A 21370-nucleotide genomic window follows, 5' to 3' on the forward strand; every position below is an offset into this window, starting at 1 on the left:
GAGTTTCTTTTCTTTAAACTTAAACAGTTCACTGTTTCCATAGAGTAAAAGATTCTCTTTCTCAAGGAACATAGACTTCTGTTTATCCTCTGAAGTACAGTATAAGTGATGACAGCAAAGCAATATTGGACCTACTGTGACCTTTACTAAATTCTGGTTTTTTAAATGTTAGCTATAGTACTAAAATCATAAAGTTGAATTATTTTGCTTTTTTACAAAAAATTCATTGTCATTGTTGAAATAAAATTTGGGTAGGAAATCATTTCCCACAACTTTTAAAGCCTTGTATTTTATTAAAGTTAGAAATAAGTTAACTTTATGATAATATTTTTTTTCACAATTTCAAAATATACTTTTAAAGTACCAAATAAGTCACACTATTTTCAAGATTAAAAGACCTAAGTAGATTGCTATGATAGCAGTAAGTTATTATGATTTTAAAATAATTGCTCTAATAATATGTTTGTTTCATGTGACTAAATTTAGGTGGCTATTAGAACTTACCAGATGAAAATGTTATGGATGTTAGACACTAAATATAAAGTTTCCTATGTGTTGAATAGTTACTATTTAGTGGGAGTCATCTTTTTAATCTGCACATCCTTGCCATTGTAATTATGGTCCCTAATTTTTCTAACACATCAGTCAGTAAATGAATTACTGATAACAATAGGGCAGTCAGGTAATTTAGCTATTAAATTCAATTACCTTGTCTGTCAGACCTTCTGCTCTCATGGTTTTAGCACATAAAACTCAATTCACCATTTCCCCTTTGGTCTTTCTTCTGTCTGCCTTAATTCATTCCCACACCTTGTTCTGGTTAGAGATCATAGTAGCTCATGGCCCTCTCTGATTCTGAGGATCAGTTTTCCAGTGACTATATCCAATTTCTTATATTTCTTATTGTCCAAGGAGAAATCTCATCATTATCTCCTCTTAAACTTTCCTTCTGTCAGATCCTGCTCATATTTCCTTCTTAGTTTACTCATCTTTTTCATTTGTGGCCAAAAAAGTATCAATAATGCTGTTTCTTGCAATAAAATTAGCATGAGACAGGAAATTTGTATGTGTGATTTCCATTCACAGTTTCTAATAATCTCAGTTTTGGAGACCATGATCTCATTCAGGAATTCAGGGTTGTCACTTCTAAATGGAGTATCTAAAATAGATTGTCTTTAAATTCTTTGCAACGCTAAATGCACTTGTTATGCAAATGCCATTATTTCTGAATATAGTTCAGCTTCCTTAAAGTGACTGTACTAGAATCAAAACAATTTATTGGATTACCTGACTGTATGTTACAGAAATTTTTTGGGAAAATTATCTAAATAGGGCTTAATAAATAATTATCAGTCCCATCCCCTCTCCTTTTACAACTTCCTTTTCTTCTTCTGGACACAGATTTAGCCAGTTTTAGGACATTATTTTTTCAAAAGTGTGCCAATATCTCTGGGCCCTATGGCAAGATTCCCTGAAGTCATTGCCTAAAGTCCCTTTGCTTAGTATATGTATATTGCCATAGACATCTTGGGGAGAAATTTAATTTCTATATCTCAGATTAAGTAAAAGGACATGTGCCCAGATTTCATCAGTAGCCATAATTTCTTCCAGAGTGAAGTTTTTGACAAGTATTAGAATACTCATCCTTGGCTGTAACAAACAATTGGTGGTGCTCTTCCTGCTTTTTTTCCACCTATGGAAACCCACTCTGACTTGTGTCCAAGGCTAAAGAATGTCAGCTTTGGGTTAAGAACTATTCAAGCAGCAGAATATGAAGTTCTTTTTCCATGAGCAGAAGAACAATTAGATTTATAGATTTCTGGCCATTTTAATTTAGCAGGAGGAATAAAGGCAGTGTGAATGTTTTTATCCTATCCCATGTGTTCATGTTTTTAGAAAAGAACAGCATTGGAAATTACAGTCTAGGAGTCCAGGAGAAGAAACATCCCTGAGTACAGAATACCCTACAGCCCTAAAATACCTTTCAAGATATACAGCAAACAGATTTCATCTACTGCACTGACTAAAACTAGAAAACAAAAAATAAAATGAGTTAAGGATTATGCCTAAAATAGAATGTAGTATTGTACCAAGGTACTGAAAAGAATGTTCTTATAATAATCAAGAGCCTATTACGATAATTTATGAAAAGCTATAATGAATAATTATACACTTTGTAAGAAGTGTATAAGATATAGTCTAATTGTATATGATATTGTATAATATATTAATTATATAAGATTATATATCAATGTAAGAAATATATAAGACATATAAAGTTCCAGACAAAGTGGTTGCCACATAATATGAATTTTTCACCTAATGTTAAAATATTCATTTATCTAGATATTTCCTTCTTATGGCCTTATTTTAAAACATGGATCTTTAGATTCATCTTAACAAATTTTTCATGTTAACAAACTTTTCTTCTTTCTATTTGAGTCTAGAAATTAACTCATTTTAAGTTTCCCTAGAATTACTTTTTTAATAAATATACTGAATTAGCATCCAATAGAGTTACATTCTTAACCATCCTGGGAACTGTTAAGTAAAATTCAAATTACAATCACAAGTTCAGCTAATTGTGTTACTTCATGAACTGCTTGTTTCATAGCCTGTTAAACACTATAATCCCCCCTTATTTTTAATAAATTGTGAAGAATAAGTTTTCCTGAGTTCAATAATTTTCTGGGATTTCTGCTTTCACACCATGCCATATTTTACAAAATATACTCTTCAGCTAGGCGCAGTGGCATATGCCTGTAATCCCAGTGACAAGGAGGCTGAGGCAGAGAATCACAGGTTCAAAGGCAGTCTCAGCAAAAGTGAGATGCTAAACAACTAAGTGAGACCCTGTTTCTAAATAAAATACAAAATAGGGCTAGCGATGTGGTTCAGAAGTTGAGTTCCCCTGAGTTCAATCCCAGGTGCCTACCTCCCCAAATAACTGGTTAGTGTGTATAAGATTGGCTTATTTGTATCAAATATTTAATGTTAATAATGAAAATTTCAAGTTCTGAAAAAATGCAATGAATTAATGTGATTGTCGAGTGGGGAACACACACAGAAAGGTGCCAGAGACAAGATATCATCCCCAATCACACACCTCTATTGACCTGCTTTCTTCCACCAGGTCCAACCTAAAGTTCCCAATAATACCTTCAAATAATTAATCCATTGATGAGGGTAGAGCCCTCATGATCCAATCTTGTCCCAAAAGCCCCAGCTCTGGACATTGCTGCATTGGGAACCAAGCCTTTAATATACAAGTTTTTGGGGAACTTCATTTCCAATCCATAAGGACATCTATCAGTATGATCTTGGAAAGGCTCCTAAGAATATACTGAAGCATATATTTTGAAGGTGTTAATCTTGACATATAATTAAAACAAACTAGAGATAAAGTGAATGACCAATAAATTTTTAAAAATCAGTTAAATGATTCACAATATATCACTACAATGAAATATTATGTAGAGAAATGATTTTTATTTGGAGAAAATATTGATACATTCGTACGACTTGTAAGCATATATCTCACATATAATTTTTGTTTTAGAGAGAGAGAGAGAGAATTTTTTTAAATATTTATATTTTTTTAGTTCTCGGCAGATACAACATCTTTGTTCGTATGTGGTGCTGAGGATCGAACCCGGGCCGCATGCATGCCAGGCGAGCTCACTATCACTTAAGCCACATCCCCAGCTCCACATATGATCTTAAATCATTATTAAAATTCAAATATATTTTTAAAATGAATTAAATTTATATTTGAATAGAAATACAACTCATAATTTATTTGTTGTCATATAATAGAAAAGATAAGGTATTCAATAAATATTTGAACAAGGAATGATTAGGTTAGTAGATGAATAGATAATCTGAATTTAATAAAAAATTGAACTTAAAATTTATGATTATTGAGTATAAAATGTAAGAATAATATTTAAAAATTAACATTATGTACATGTAGACCTAACAAACACATACACCTAAATACACACACATACACAATTGAGTCTGTGTGAAAAAGATATAGATGCTCCTTGACTTATGATCATTTGATTTATTTTCCACTTTACAATTATGCAAAAGTTGTACACATTCTGTGGAAACCATATTTCAAACTGAGGAATAACAATCATCCTGGACCAGTGATACACAGCATGTTACTCTGCTGTGATGCTGGTCAGCAGTTGGGAATTACAGCTCCCAGTCAGGAGAATAAACTGATACTCAGTGTACTGTGCTGATAGTGATGATGTTCAGTTGGTACAGTGTGTTAAGTGCATTTTCAACTTGCTGAGTTCAATTTATAATGAAGTTTTTCTGGAGGTTAACCGCAATGTAAGTCAACAAGCACTCATATTAGGAAACCTTCATATCATTATTTAGAATAAAATAAGCACATACAAAGTGAGTTGATAACCAAATTTAGATCTAACAAATTTGATAACTAAAATATAAGTGATAAAACAGAACTTAAAGATCTTATACACTATCTTCAAAACTAACTGAAGACTTGCAATGATCATGTTACTTGATTAATTTAAATAATCAATTAAAAAATGGAACCAACATTTTCTTTTGGTGTAAATTTTCCCAAACTAAATTTTCCATGGATTAGGTTAACAAAAGTAATATTGTAGCTCTATTTATCCTATGTATAAACTTCAAAGTACATATTTGATATTTTCAACTACATTTTATAGAAAAATGGGCATATTGGGGAAGAATTGATAATGCCACACTACATACAAGGAAATCAAAGTCCATGAAATATCACCATTTATAATAATAATCCTGACATCTCCTAATTCTAATCACCTATATTTCTAAGTAAATTAAACTATTTTATTCTTATTCCAAAGACTGTATACCTCCAATAAGTTTTACTTTAGGAATATCCCTTATTATTTTAATAAAACATAAATTGCACATTGTAGCATGAGGAAAAGCTATTGTCCAGATGAACAAATATTTTCAAGAATGAATGATATTATTACAGGTATGAAAATATTCACAGGGAAGAAAACAAGTTTGAAGCAAACATCCCATGTTTTCCTACTAGTAATAACCACAATCCAGTTTATCTTGTTAGTTGGTTTCCCTGGAATAAAAATACTCATATAAACTTACAACATATTAACACTGACAGCCTGAATTTAAACACTATCAGCAGATTCAGTGTGTTTAAGAAGAAAAACTAAATACAAAAAGAAAATAGTAGTGAGATCCAGCTGGTGTCATACTGCAGTTTCAGTTGTCTGATTCTCGTCACATCTGTCAGCCTGAGCAGTACCAGGAAACACCTTTTAGGTTTAGAGAATACACTAGCGTACACACCCATTTCGGGATATTCATGACCTTCTCTTAACTTAAAAAAAAAAATAAAGTTTGATTGTTAAGAACTATAATTTAGGAATTATCTACAACAAGTTAGGTTTTAAGCTCTGTTTATATTTAAATTAAAGAATATTTTAATCATAAAAATATGGCATGTCAAAAAATAAATTAAAAAAACAAAAATAATTATGTTGTGTCCAGTTACACACATTAACAAACCATTCTAACTTTACTTATATTATGTTAAAAACTAATGAGAACATTTTGAAGTTTCCATAAGTCAATTGGCATATAAATATAGAACATATAAAGCAATTTGCCAAGTTTTGAAATGTAGTTTTTTGTAATGAAATATAATTCAGATATTTATTCAAAGATCCAAGATACAAATCTATTGACTATTGGCACCAATAGACAGATGAAAACATAAAAATAAATAATTGCAAAGAGTATAATGAAAACAAAACAAAAAGATAAAAATATACAGTAAATGAGCAAGGGAAAATACATTTAATATATTGAGAAAAAAATTAGAGTGGCACCATTTCAGTATCTCTTAAACTTTATCTTTAAAAATTTACATTTAACTGTTTAAAAAGGCTTGTACCTTTTCTCATCTTTAGTATAAAAAGAAGCTTTTAAAACAACATGACTATAAAAAAAGAAAAAAACAACAAATAAATGATCTAATACTTCAACTCAAAATCCTAGAAAAAGAAGAGCAAAACAACAGCAAAAGAAGTAGAAGACAAGAAATAATTAAAATCAGAGCTGAAATTAATGAAATCGAAACGAAAGAAACAATTGAAAAAATTGACAAAACTAAAAGTTGGTTCTTTGAAAAAATAAATAAAATCGACAGACCCTTAGCCACGCTAACAAAGAGAAGAAGAGAGAGAACTCAAATTACCAGCATACGGGATGAAAAAGGCAATATCACAACAGACACTTCAGAAATACTGAAGATTATCAGAAATTATTTTGAATCCTTATACTCCAATAAAATAGAAGATAGTGAAGGCATCGATAAATTTCTTAAGTCATATGATTTGCCCAGATTGAGTCAGGAGGATATTGACAACCTAAACAGACCAATATCAATTGAGGAAATAGAAGATACCATCAAAAGACTACCAACTAAGAAAATCCCAGGACCGGATGGGTATACAGCAGAGTTTTTCAAAACCTTTAAAGAGGAACTAATACCAATACTTTTCAAGCTATTTCAGGAAATAGAAAAAGAGGGAGAACTTCCAAATTCATTCTATGAGGCCAAGATCACCCTGATTCCTAAACCAGACAAAGACACTTCAAAGAAAGAAAACTACAGACCAATATCTCTAATGAACCTAGATGCAAAAATCCTCAATAAACTTCTGGCGAACCGGATACAAAAACATATCAAAAAAATTGTGCACCATGATCAGGTAGGATTTATCCCTGGGATGCAAGGTTGGTTCAATATACGGAAATCAATAAATGTTATTCACCACATCAACAGGCTTAAAAATAAGAACCATATGGTCATCTCGATAGATGCGGAAAAAGCATTCGACAAAGTACAGCATCCCTTTATGTTCAAAACTCTAGAAAAACTAGGGATAACAGGAACATACCTCAACATTGTAAAAGCAATCTATGCTAAGCCTCAGGCTAGCATCATTCTGAATGGAGAAAAACTGAAGGCATTCCCTCTAAAATCTGGGACAAGACAGGGATGCCCTCTCTCACCACTTCTGTTCAACATAGTTCTCGAATCACTGGCCAGAGCAATTAGACAGACAAAAGAAATTAAAGGCATAAAAATAGGAAAAGAAGAACTCAAATTATCACTATTTGCAGATGACATGATTCGATACCTAGCAGACCCAAAAGGGTCTACAAAGAAACTATTAGAGCTAATAAATGAATTCAGCAAAGTGGCAGGCTATAAAATCAACACGCATAAATCAAAGGCATTCCTGTATATCAGCGACAAATCCTCTGAAATGGAAATGAGGACAAACACCCCATTCACAACATCCTCAAAGAAAATAAAATACTTGGGAATCAACCTAACAAAAGAGGTGAAAGACTTATACAATGAAAACTACAGAACCCTAAAGAGAGAAATAGAATAAGATCTTAGAAGATGGAAAAATATACCCTGTTCATGGATAGGTAGAAGTAACATCATCAAAATGGCGATATTACCAAAAGTTCTCTATAGGTTTAATGCAATGCCAATCAAAATCCCAATGGCATTTCTTGTAGAAATAGAGAAAGCAATCATGAAATTCATATGGAAAAATAAAAGACCCAGAATAGCAAAAACAATTCTAAGCAGGAAATGTGAATCAGGCGGTATAGCTATACCAGACTTCAAACTATACTACAGAGCAATAGTAACAAAAACAGCATGGTACTGGTACCAAAACAGGCAGGTGGACCAATGGTACAGAATAGAGGACACAGAAACCAATCCACAAAACTACAACTATCTTATATTTGATAAAGGGGCTAAAAGCATGCAATGGAAGAAGGATAGCATCTTCAACAAATGGTGTTGGAAAAACTGGAAATCCATATGCAACAAAATGAAACTGAATCCCTTTCTCTCGCCATGCACAAAAGTTAACTCAAAGTGGATCAAGGAACTTGATATCAAATCAGAGACATGGCGTCTGATAGAAGAAAAAGTTGGCTATGATCTACATACTGTGGGGTCGGGCTCCAAATTCCTCAATAGGACACCCATAGCACAACAGTTAATAACTAGAATCAACAAATGGGACTTACTCAAACTAAAAAGTTTTTTCTCAGCAAAAGAAACAATAAGAGAGGTAAATAGGGAGCCTACGTCCTGGGAACAAATCTTTACTCCTCACACTTCAGACAGAGCCCTAATATCCAGAATATACAAAGAACTAAAAAAATTAGACAATGAGATAACGAATAACCCAATCAACAAATGGGCCAAGGACCTGAACAGAAATTTCTCAGAGGAGGACATACAATCAATCAACAAGTATATGAAAAAATGCTCACCATCTCTAGCAGTCAGAGAAATGCAAATCAAAACCACCCTAAGATACCATCTCACTCCAGTAAGATTGGCAGCCATTTGGAAGTCAAACAGCAACAAGTGCTGGCGAGGATGTGGGGAAAAGGGTACTCTTGTACATTGCTGGTGGGACTGCAAATTGGTGCGGCCAATTTGGAAAGCAGTATGGAGATTTCTTGGAAAGCTCGGAATGGAACCACCATTTGATCCAGCTATTCCCCTACTCGGTCTATTCCCAAAAGACCTAAAAAGAGCACACTATAGGGACACTGCTACATCCATGTTCATAGCAGCACAATTCACAATAGCAAGACTGTGGAACCAACCTAGATGCCCTTCAATGAACGAATGGATAAAAAAAAATGTGGCATTTATACACAATGGAGTATTACTCTGCATTAAGAAATGACAAAATCATAGAATTTGGAGGGAAATGGATGGCATTAGAGCAGATTATGCTAAGTGAAGCTAGCCAATCCCTTAAAAACAAATGCCAAATGTCTTCTTTGATATAAGGAGAGTAACTAAGAACAGAGTAGGGAAGAAGAGCATGAGAAGAAGATTAACATTAAACAGGGATGAGAGGTGGGAGGGAAAGGGAGAGAGAAGGGAAATTGCATGTAAATGGAAGGAGACCCTCAGGGGTATACAAAATTACATACAAGAGGAAGTGAGGGGAAAGGAGGGAAAATATAAGGTGGAGAAATGAATTACAGTAGAGGGGGTAGAGAGAGAAGAGGGGAGGGGAGGGGGGAGCGGGGATAGTAGAGGATAGGAAAGGCAGCAGAATACAACAGACTCCAGAATGGCAATATGTAAATCAATGGTTGTGCAACTGAAGTGATTCTGCAATCTGTATATGGGGTAAAAATGGGAGCTCATATCCCACTTGAATCAAAGTGTGAAATATGATATATCAAGAACTATGTAATGTTTTGAACAACCTACAATAAAAATTAATTAAAAAAAATATAAAAAAAATAAAAAAAATAAAACAACATGACTATAAATAACTAGCCCTTTTAAGAGACTACCATTTAGTTCCTTCTAAACAATATTTCCCCTGAATAAGAAAATGCTTCTCAAGATTCAATAACCTATTCATGAAACAGCATGGGTCTATTTCAAGGTCTCTCATTCCTGAGAGACACAGGTTCAATCCTGCTATGTTTGGGATCATTAATGATATTTCAAGATGGAAAAAAATATATTATTCTTGTATTAGTTATGCCCTGTCCTTATGTGGTGAAGGAAGTCTCAGGCTTTGAAAATCTTACTTCATGAGGAAGCTTGACTTTTGGTCAAGTTATCTGTAGAAGAAGTGAAGTAGCAGTGGTTGTCCTTAAACCTTGTTGAAATCTGAGGAAAAAGAAAGATTCTGATTTGAGTGGGAAGTGGGTTGTGGTGGGCAGGAGTGTCCGTGCAAAACAATGGGGCTTAAGAGGGCTCTTGTGAAAATTTTACGTACATGACTTGAGCCTTTGTAAGAGATTTCTTTTAAAGGAGAGAAGTTTTTACTTGATGGAGAGGCCAGATGTCCCAGGTTATTGTAATCCTCCCTGGTAATAATCCTTCTTCACAGGGAGGAAGAGAAAAGATCTTCAAGGAAAACCCAGTTGGGCAGGTTTCCTTAGAGCAGTGTCAGGGATACCTTCAAGTATCAAGGTACCCTAGTTACCTATGGAACCAGGTACCTTGATACTTGAATCAGCAAGAGAGTTTCAATTCGATAGAAACACAAAGGAAATGATGATATAGTCCCTAGTGGCTGCTGAGGAGGCGATCCTATTTGTGCAAAAGCTCTTTAAAGTTCATTGACGTTATAAAACACCAAAGGCCAATTTACTTAGTTCATTTTAAACTTGGAAAAAAAAAGAAGGTGGGGAATAATTTGAGCACCTTCATCTCAATAGGGAGTTGTAAATCAGTCCAGCACTTAAAACATGAAAGGGACTTATTTTGCTGCAGAAGTTCTCTTAATTTTGTAGTTCTGTGGATGAAAGACCTTTCCATAGAAACTGAAAAGAATATTGTAAAACAGGCTCTAGCATAAAAATATGGACATTTAATATTTCAGATGGCTTTTAAAATGTACTAATAAAATTGAATAGTTTTTTTAACTACCTTGTAAGCAAAAGAGTTGCAAATGGGAATAATTTATAAGTTTTCATTATGCAATCCTCATGATCCTTAGAATAATAAAAGAGTAGGTTTCAGTGAAAAAAAAATCTTAATAAGCCAGGTTTGAAGATTATAAGAAACATGATGGGACTACATGGATGGCAAAGGATTCTCGGCAAGATGCAACAACCTAGCATTAGTGTTGGAGCAATTATTTAGCTTCTCATTTTCTTTGTGTAGTTTATGGGCTTAATCACTTTCATACAAATTCAATCATGAGGCAATGCCCTTCATAGTTAGACTTAGTCACATTGGCAGTGCACAGTAGATGAAAACTCTTCACACATGGCTTCATTCACCACAAAGGAAGTTTCCTGTATTTGTTTTTTTTTATTTTTCAGCTCTACAAAAGGATGGAGATGTGGCTTTTGAAATTAAGTGCTTGGAAAGGAGCCATAGACAGGTGTCAACAAGCCTAGGCCTGCTTTCTCTTCCACAAAGCAATGGATTTATTTATTTTTCCTCTGTGCTGAACATAATATGTGGAGAAGCAGACCCCAGGTTAATGTGAAATAGATACTGAACTGGTTTGTTAATCAGCATTCTGAATTATGCCGAGGAATGTTCTGAGTGTATTATATTGAGCCCAAGTAACACAAAAATTATATATATTTATAAAAGAATTAGTTGATGAATACAGATGTGGGTGGCATTTTCATGTCAGTGGTTTGATAAAATGCTTTATTCAATTGTTTGTCTCAAAAAAAAGAATGTTGTCTCTATTGAAAAGAGTTTCAGATAAACCTTATATAAATACTATTAGCTTTAGAACAGTACAAATTTCTTTGGACTTAGATTCCAATTGAAACATACTTCCTACTTGAGATCTTCTCTGATCTTCTGTTACTTTATTTATATTCCTTACCATGTAGTTTGTCTTATTTAAATATTTATTTCTGCAATTAGACTGTATTCCTTAAAGATAAGTACTAACATATTTATTTTTGTATTTCCAAGATCTGCCCAATGTCTGATGCATGTAGTATTCAACCAAAAGTGACATTACTATAAATAGGAAATAAATATATAAGTACTCTGAAGGAAAAAAAAAAGACTTAAGTCTTGAAGAACAGAAAAGTATTTATTGTCTTAGGCCATTTATAAGTTACACAATGGTTTAATCTTTGGCTTTTTATAACATACAGTCTTTCTAATCATAGACATTAAAATAAACTTGTACTTAAAATCTCCAGTTAAAATACTTAAAAAAGTGACCTAATCAAAAATTTAGGGTTTTGAGAGGTATTGAGGAGGATTCGCTAAATATGGAAACAAGAGCCTTTAGAAGATGGAGCTATCAAAATTGTTTTCAACCCAGCACAAATTCTTTAGGAAGTAAAGCCCGGGTTTATTGAACTCAAACAAAGAGATGCATCATACCAATTGAGGTGCTTGCTACATTTATCACAGCACTCTTGCAGATGATATAGAAATGTGGAAAAGATGAGAATGCAATTAGATGGTTAGTAAGTGAACAAATAGTGACACATCATAATGTCAACTAAAGAGGTCTCTCATCATGCCATGGACAAAATGTGGTTTCTATGTCATATTTGTAATTAATGTGGGCAATTTCTACTTACAAAAGTTTGAAAACACAAAATTGGGAGGAAAGTCACTACAATGGATTCGTGATGTTTCCAAATACTATTGACAGTCTAATCAAATATAACATTAAACATAGCAGGGATTCATTTTAAGCTACTTACATATGGAAAAATGAAAGTATTGGCTTTATTTTGGAGTGAGTTCAATTTAAGTCAATAGTGCAATGTCAAATGAGCTAACACATTATTCCCCTACATCACATATTCATTGGAGATATCAGTCTTATTCTACATTCAGAATATAACAAAATGTGCACAATATTAATTTCTGGGTATAATACTAGTAAGGGTATTACAAAAGTTGGAACTTGCTCAAAAGTAAATATCTGGGTTAAAAAGAAAATCATGTCATGTAAGAGTGTTTATTGGGAAACACTGTTTGGAGACAGATTTTCCAAAATCTGTTTATGAAAGCAAATACTGTGTTCTAGACCTGAAAACAACAAATTCTTTCATGCTGATTCCAAAAGCCTTAGAAGTCACCATGTAACCTTCTGTTGCTGAGAAACCAGGAGGCTCCATGCCATCCATATTAATTGATGTTAAGGTTTATGCTTTACAACCCAAGTTCTTAGGCTTGTTCATCATCAATGATTTCACTAAGGAAACTTCTTCTTTTATATATAGTACACCCACCTTCAATTGTACATGGAATTATACTTCCCTTCACTGTCCATACCACAGCTTTCAGATATGTCTTCTGAATGACTTTGGTGATGTTTAAAAACTCATCATGTCCCCAAAACTTGCCCTTACTGAGAGAAAACTCTTTTCTTATATCTTTCCAAAGCGAGAAAAATATGTTTTCCTACATACAATAAGGACTGAAAGTGGTATTATCATCTTGATTTATAAACTCTTACTGTTTGCTCTCATGTAGTATTTCTTTATTTGAAGTTTTTAACCTCTGAACATATTGTCTTGGTTTGGAACTAAACATCTCCCAGAGAGCTCATGTGTTAGCAATGTCCAGAGGTGAATGTAGCAATGGTCAGAGGAGAAAAAAATGAATTATGAGAGCTATAATCTCCCTCCTACTTTGTACAAAATGATTATATCCACATTTGCTCTTATTTTCTTACTCCAGGATTAGAATAAGTGGTCGTCCTTCCTCATCCTTCACAAGTGAAGCAACTTCTCTACACCCATCATGACCTGTATATTTTATGATATTTGTCCATCAGGTTTATGTTGTTTCTCCATATATTTTGTTTCTTGCAATCTGTATTCATTCTCTACACACACACACACACACACACACACACACACACACACACACACACACACAAGGATATACATATCCAAAGTTAACAGTTCTAAGTACTCTCGCCAATGATCAATAGATACCAACCTATTTCTCCCCAGTTTTTCCATGGCTCTTGTTTCATTCTTTTCAATTTGCTTTTTGGCCCTATCATCAGGCTTCTGTTCCTAAATGACTAGTACTTTCTTTCCAGGAATGAACTCTCTTGCAAAAATATTCACATGGTTTTAACCAAAGCTTATAAGTTCAATAGCCCCAAATAGGTATCTTTAAGACACTGAACTTACATTCCAGAATGATTAATCATATTTGAAAGTCAACATGATTGGTGAAAATTTTACATCACCTTCTGTTTTCCATCCCTAATATTAATTTCCAAAACCTCAGTTAATGAAGCTGCTGTCTATAGAGATGCTAAGTCCTGATATCTTTGATTCAGTTTAGACATTGCTTTCTTCCACATCTAATTCATTAATATTGCTAATGATGCTTTTCAAATTTCTCTCCTGTTTCTTATTCTGCAGAAACTTCTGTGGTTACAAGCTATCACCACATTGTATTCATGCTATTAAAGTAGCCATTTGATGGGTTTCCTCACTTCAAATCTTACCTGCCTTTAATATAGTTTTGATAACACTGGCAAATAACAAACATGAAAGCACGATTGACTTGTGTAAATGCAGTGTAATTTGACTTCACTTTGAAAGTAACTTCAAGGAGCTACTAACCATATTATATACCTGGTTAAAAAAATGATTAGTCATTTTAAAATCACCATACATTGATATGATCAGTCTACAAAATAAATTTATCATTATCATAGTTAGCCTCCTGTAAGCTGATTGGAATGCACCCTGTGCAAATGCCCTTCTGACTTGAAGCAGAAAGGTGTGCTTTACAAAGTGTTGTCATTCATCTGTATTCAACTAACAGTGGAACTAAGGGAGTGGGCCCATCCTACCACCATCCCAATTACAAGGAACTAATCCTGGCTTTCAGCCTATGCACCCAATTGGCATAAACCCCCCTCTCATTCTCACTCTTGGCTTCATTTGATAGCACTAAAATTTATCCTGGCTTGCAAAAATAAACAAAAAGCCCAGAACCAAGAGGACTTCTGGATGTGAACTGTAAAAAGTAATTATAGTGACTTTGTGATATTGGAATCTGAAAATAACTTGAAACTTAACTCAGGACAGGGACTGAAGTTAAAGGTAGACCATGAATCCTTAGTGACTAGAAAAAACAGAGAAAGGAAGGTACAGAAGCCATTTATATTGAGCTCAGAAAAGTCACAAAATGAGACAATTCTGAGTCCCTTCAGAAGCTGAATGACTGTAATATCGAGCTGTAATTTGAATCAGTAATGTTGAATATCAAAAAGTAATCACTGTAGCCAATTAATAATTATTAGTAATTATTAATTGCTAATAATCATTAATAATTATCCTTTAAATTATTAGTGATTATTAATTATCTTTAATAAGAATCTTAAAATATCTTTTATTTTTTATCTTTAATAATTATCTTAAAATATTGATTTAATTATTAAATATTAATAAACTGCAAATCGCTCTAGTTAATCTAGGGAAAGATTAAATATCATGATCACATTCCCAAATTAGATGGCCTGTCACAAAAAAATTTCCCAACACTTGGAAACTGCAAGAATACTGGATGTCCTTTAAAAGTTTTCTCAGGGTTTTGTTTATCTATAAGGGAATGGAGCTTTAACTGACTTTCTGAAGATTAGATCACTTTACATATCTGTAAGAGTAGAAGATAAATTATTAAAAAATGAGAATGATGAAATAAAAATGGCCCAGTAAGGAAAGGTAAAAGAGAATTCTGATCTGAAGAAAAGATAACCTCAAATATTACCTATTATTGCTGTATGGACTATACGGGTTTCGACATCTATTAACAAATTACTTGAGCATTTTTGAAGGCCTGACGGCCAAATTCTCTTTTTTATTTGTTATAATACCTTACTAGGTGGATCATTCATTAGTGAGTAGAATAAAACATTTCATCCCATTCTCATTTTCTGAGAGTCATGATGAACCATTTTTAAGGTTATATTTTAGGAGCCTTACTATCAGAAGAAAGAACTAGGAAAAACAATCTATTCAGAGATATATCTGTTATGAAGGTATAAGGGTTGTGTGACAAACCCAATGAAGATGATTGACTGATTTATATTACCCAAATATCTGAGCATCAATAAGATAAAGTGGAACAATCTTGCCAAACAAAATGATTCTACACTTCTACTATCTAGATATATAAGGTTTCTAAACATAGGAATCTTTAGTTTGCCTAAAGGCAGCAGGTGCTGGATTTCTCTTATCACTTGGTTTATATGTGAATATGTCTTGAAAGCAAGGAGACATGCCATTTTTGACAAGAGGGTGGAATTTTAGTAGAGGAATCTTTGTGAAGATTCCTTTGTTTTGACTGCAGTATATATATATATATATATATATATATATATATATATATATATATGATTATATATGATTCTTTGTGTTGACAGCAGTATATATCGCTGAGTTTAAATCATTTGCACATTTAAGTGAGTATTACATTATCTTGTGTAATTAAAAACAACAACCAAATGCACATCCACTTCCCCCTCAGGAAAAAAAAAATTATCCTAAGTTAGGTGTGGTGGCACATGTTTGTAATCCCAACACTTGGGAGATTGAGATAGGAAGTTCACAAATTTGAGGTCAGCCTCAGCAATCTGATGAGACTTCAACCACATGTGGAGACCCTGTCTCAAAATTTTTCCAAAAGGGAGTCTGGAATTGTAAAGTGGTAAAGCAAAAACCCTCGGTTCAATCCCAAGGAGGGTAGGGGAATCTATCCTGTCATTGAAGTTAATCAAATACATTTTGATTCAACAGACATTTTTATTCACCTACTCTGATTAATAAGGCAATGTATTAGATGCTGTAAGTACTAAGAAAAATGAATAAGGTGGCATTTTTTTGTAAAAGAGCTCCAAATTAAGTAGGAAAGAATGAAACACAATCCTCCTGCTTCAGCCTCTGAGTTCTGTACTCCTCCACCCAACTCAGAGTAGTTTTTGAGGAGAAGGGGATTTAAAAATTCATTATAATGAACTAAAAACCTATAAGGAGTAGAGCATAATAATCTTAATATTCCTACCTCTCATTGATGAATAATTAATTGAAATACTTGTTAAAATAATTAGGTAATGGGATTTATTATTTTCCTAAAAATGTGCATTTCATAGATGCATTATAAGTATGGAGTGTTAGTACATTTTAGATTTTTCATATAAAAATAAAGAGGCCATCACCCAGGCACAGTGATGCATCCCTATATTCCCAGCAACTTGGGAGGATGAAGCAGGAAGATTGCAAATTCAAGACCAGCCTTAGCAACTTAGGTAGACTCTGTATCAAAATAAATAGATAAATAAATAAATAAATAAATGACTGGGGTATAGTTGAGCAGCAAAACATTCAATCTTTAGTACCAAATAAATAAGTAAGTAATTATGAAAAATACATAAATTAATTACTGTGGGAAGAAAAGAAGAGCTGCTCAAACTGGAATGGCATCAAAAGCCTGTCTGAAATCCAAAGGTAGATGTATATAACAATGAAACAAATTGGAGACCCAGAAACAAACCCAAACATACATAGCCAACACCTGTTTTTTGACAGGGGTCCCAAGCATACACAATGCAGAAAGCATAGTCCTTGTATTAAGAAAATTAGATATCACAGCTGAAGAATTAAGTTAGATTCCTATCTTTTACAATATACAAAAATCAGCTCAAAGCAGATTGAAACTTACATGTAGGGTGTGAAACTATAAAACTCTTGGGAGAAAAGATCTGAAAAGTTTCTTGACGTTGAACTTGGCAGTGATTTTGAATAAGACAACAAAAGCATGGGCGAAAGAGCAAAACTGGAAAAGTTGGTCTATATCACATTTCAGAAGCTTCTGCATAGTAAAGAATACAAGCAAAAGAGCAAAAAGACAATTTACAGAACAGGAGAAAATATTTGCAAAGCATTTATCTGATGAGATATTAATACCAAAAGTATATAAGAAATTCATACAATTTAATAGTAAGAAAACAAATAACTATGTTAAAAAATGGACAAAGAACTTGAAGAGACATTTCTTAAGACATATAAATGTCCATCAAGTACATTAAATAGCACTCAGATGGTGTCATTAGAGAAATGCAAGTGAGATACAATGAGATATCACCTGTTAGGAAGACTGTCATTTAAAAAATATGAATAAGGAAGTGTAAAGTGAGGACTTAGAGAAATCAGAACCGTCACAAACTGTGGGATGGAATGTAGAAGGTATATAGCAGTGAGGAATGGCTTTATTGCTCATCTCTCCAGTAACACTAGGCAGATAGATTGGCAAGGAGAATAGGTCTATCCCAAGATGATCTTGAGGAAGACAGAGGAAAACATTCTGTCTCAGATTTTCATCTTTAGGAATCAGGATCATGGGAAGATTTTATAAGAGAAGAAGGAGGCACAGTGAATAAAATGCAGGAAATAGTTGGGAATTTTACTAGGAGGTGTTAATCAGCAACATGTCAGTCCAACTTCCTTGATGCCCCTTACAAGCAGCATGGAAGGACCTCAACCCCCATTAGTGTTAGGAAGTGCAAGATGCAGAAAAGCAGTTACAAGGAAATTGTTTTTAATTTAAAAGGGGGTCTGTTTCCGATATAGCCACTATGGGAAACAGTATGGAGTTTCCTAAAGAAATTAAAAATAAAACAATCATATGGTTCAGCAATCTCATTTCTGAGCACCTATATGAAAAAATTGGAAAAAGGATTTCAAAAAGATGTATTCCAGCCTACATTAATTGTGGCATTATTCAGAATGTCCAAGATATAGAAATAATGCAAAAGTTCATTGACAAATAAATGTATAAAGAAAATATGATATCTACAATGAAATATTATCCATTCATAATGAGAAGAAATCCTTCCATTTGTATGAACATGGATGAACCTGAAAAGCATTATGATAAGGGAAATGAGAGTCACAGAAGAATAAATTCCACATTACATTTACCTGAAGTATCCACAACAGTCATGAATAAGTATGAATACCTAATTATTTATTTATTTGATACTGAAAACTGAATGCAGGGGTGTTTTACTACTCAACTGCACCCTCACTCATTTATTTATTTATTTGTTTGTTTATTTATTTATTTATATTTATCTGTCTATACCTCCATTTATTTTGATATAAGGTCTAAGTTGTTAAAAGCTGTTCTTGAACTTGCAATGTTTCTGCCTTATCCCCCCAAGTTGCTGGGAATATAGGGACGCACAACTGTGCCTAGGTGATTCCTCTTTATTTTTATATGAAATAGAGAACATAGAAAACAGAGAACAGAATAGTGGTTGTTGGGCTGGGACAAGGAGAAATGGTACCTGTTGATCAAAGAGTTTAAAGTTTTATTAGTTTCATGAGGTGCATAAGTTCTAGAGATCCAATATGCAACACAGTGCTTGCAGTTAACAACACAGTATTATATACACTAAAATTTTTGTTAAGAAGGTACATATTATGTTAAATGTTCTCACCACAACAAACAAACAGAAGGGGACACAAGAAAGTTTTGGAGATGATGAATCTTTTTAATACCTTGATCTTGATCATGATGTACATATATGCAAACTCATAAAAGTATATACATTAAACATGTGCAGGTTTTTTTTTTATTTGTTGGCATATCAATTATACTTTAGTAGAGGTCTTAACACAACCAAAGGGCAGAGATAGGATAAATGAAATTCTGGGAGGAACTTAAGGCATGCATTAAGTGGATGTATCAGGAAATACAAAGTCAACAGTGGTATAGGAGGGACTTCATGGAGAACCTGCTCCTAAAACTAAGCCTTATGTTTAGAAGAAGAAAAATATTTTCTCCCACAAAGGTAGAATTGTTAGGCATTCCCATATTAAGTATGGAATAATTCCTCAGCAGCTTCTGGAAATTTTAAGGAACATCTCAGAAGCCTTGAGTGTTAGAAGCTGCATGTTAATTGTTGAGCCCTGAAAAATGGAGAGTTGTTGAATGCATCATATGCCACTGTAAGGAGTTTGCTTTAGGTTACAGCCCCTGGAAGGAAAGAGTTATAGGAGATAGGCAGCACAGTCTTTACTCAGTGACTTTGCTATAGAAGTAGAAAGGTATAATGCAAAGATTGGACAATAATGAGCACTGATCTTTCAACAACATACTAATAAGTTTAATTTTGTTTGCTTCATCCTGAGCATCTTTATGCTTGACAGAATGCTGAGAAAAAAAATGGATTAAGAATGTGCATGATCAGTTAAGAAGATGTTCTAGAAGAGTTTTGTTTGGAGCAGGAGTTTGACATCAGAGAGAGAAGAATAGATTATTTTAAAAAAGAAGCACAAGTAGGTGCAATAAAGCTAGGAAGCAAGAGTTACATTGGAGATGGGGTGTGGGATTGTTAAAATATGAATTGGGATATGAAAACTAAAATTGAAGTAGTTTTCAATGGTCTAGTTCATTTGGGAAAGATGGAGAAAACTTTTTTTGTTTTATTTTAACAAAAGAAACATTTATATTTCAGGGAGATTTTAATAAATCATATAATAACATTACCATATCACTTAACCCATTAAGAAAATTCTCGTGTAAGATACATATGTAAACAGGTGAACAAAAACTATTTAAGCAATTTCATTTCTTTGAGAGATAAAATATTTATAACAGATTTTGATTTTTAAGTGAGTGAAGAAGATAAGGTTACACCCCATCAAAAGTATATGACAACATAGCTTGAAATGAATATGTAGTTACATTAACATGTGCAAAATAAATAGTTCACATAGGTACAAAGAAATCAGCACTGTCTCTGTAAGAAAAAGACATAGTAGGTACTAGTGGTTTTCTCTTTAAGTATTACTTATATAAACATTCCCCATAGCTAACTGGGAAGGCTTCTGTCTTCCAAGAAATTCTTATCAGAGATAAAGAGGGATCTGCCAAAACCTATAAAAAGCTTAAGCTGCTTCCTTCTTTTGCTGACTCATGAGAAAATGAGTGATATAAAGGAAGTATCCTGAATTATATCTCTAGTTACTTTGAAGTCTTAGATTGAAGTCTGAACAGTTCGAGGCAGGAAAGTTGGATTGTGCAGGTGGTGATATCATCTCCTGCTTTGATTGAAAAAATGCACTTTGGAGACAAAGGAACATTTGGAATTTAGTCCATGCAGATGGTGTAACAAAAAAAAAGTGTTTCTGAGCTACATTTCATCATTTCATAATGATGGATGCCTGGTGAGAAGAGAGAATAGTTCATGAAAAAAAAATGAAAAGATCTAAAGCTCTGGCCTTTTCCATAAGCTGCTACTTCTCATAGAAAGGCTCTCCAATAATTCTTAGTATCCTAACCATTTTAGATTATTTTTTCTTTTGATTAAAAACAGAAGAGATACTGAAGGTATACTTTTATATCTGAAAATATCACAAACATAAAGATGAAAGGGGTTGATTATGACTTCAAATGGAGTGTTTAATTAATAGGATGAAATGCATAAGGTATTAAAGTCAATTCCTACACCTAGTTTCAGAAATTAGTTGGACAGCTACAGGATGATGGAAAACAAGCTTAGCTACATTTTAAGGGGGGGAAAAACCTGGATGGTTAAGTTTGGCTTTACAATTCCATACAAGCCAACTGTGTGATGTGGCAGCCAAAAAATATCTAATGAATCCTCAAACTGCACTAGCAAAATTATAGTGGCCAAGACAAGTAAAGTAATAATTCTCTGGCACTTTTCTCTGCCCAGACTACATCTGGAGCTAGGTGTTAATTTCTGGCTGTCATTGACTGTTAATTATTATATACCCCCAGTAATAGAAT

Source organism: Callospermophilus lateralis, unplaced genomic scaffold, assembly GCF_048772815.1.
Source record: "Callospermophilus lateralis isolate mCalLat2 unplaced genomic scaffold, mCalLat2.hap1 Scaffold_1036, whole genome shotgun sequence".
Classification (NCBI taxonomy): domain Eukaryota; kingdom Metazoa; phylum Chordata; class Mammalia; order Rodentia; family Sciuridae; genus Callospermophilus; species Callospermophilus lateralis.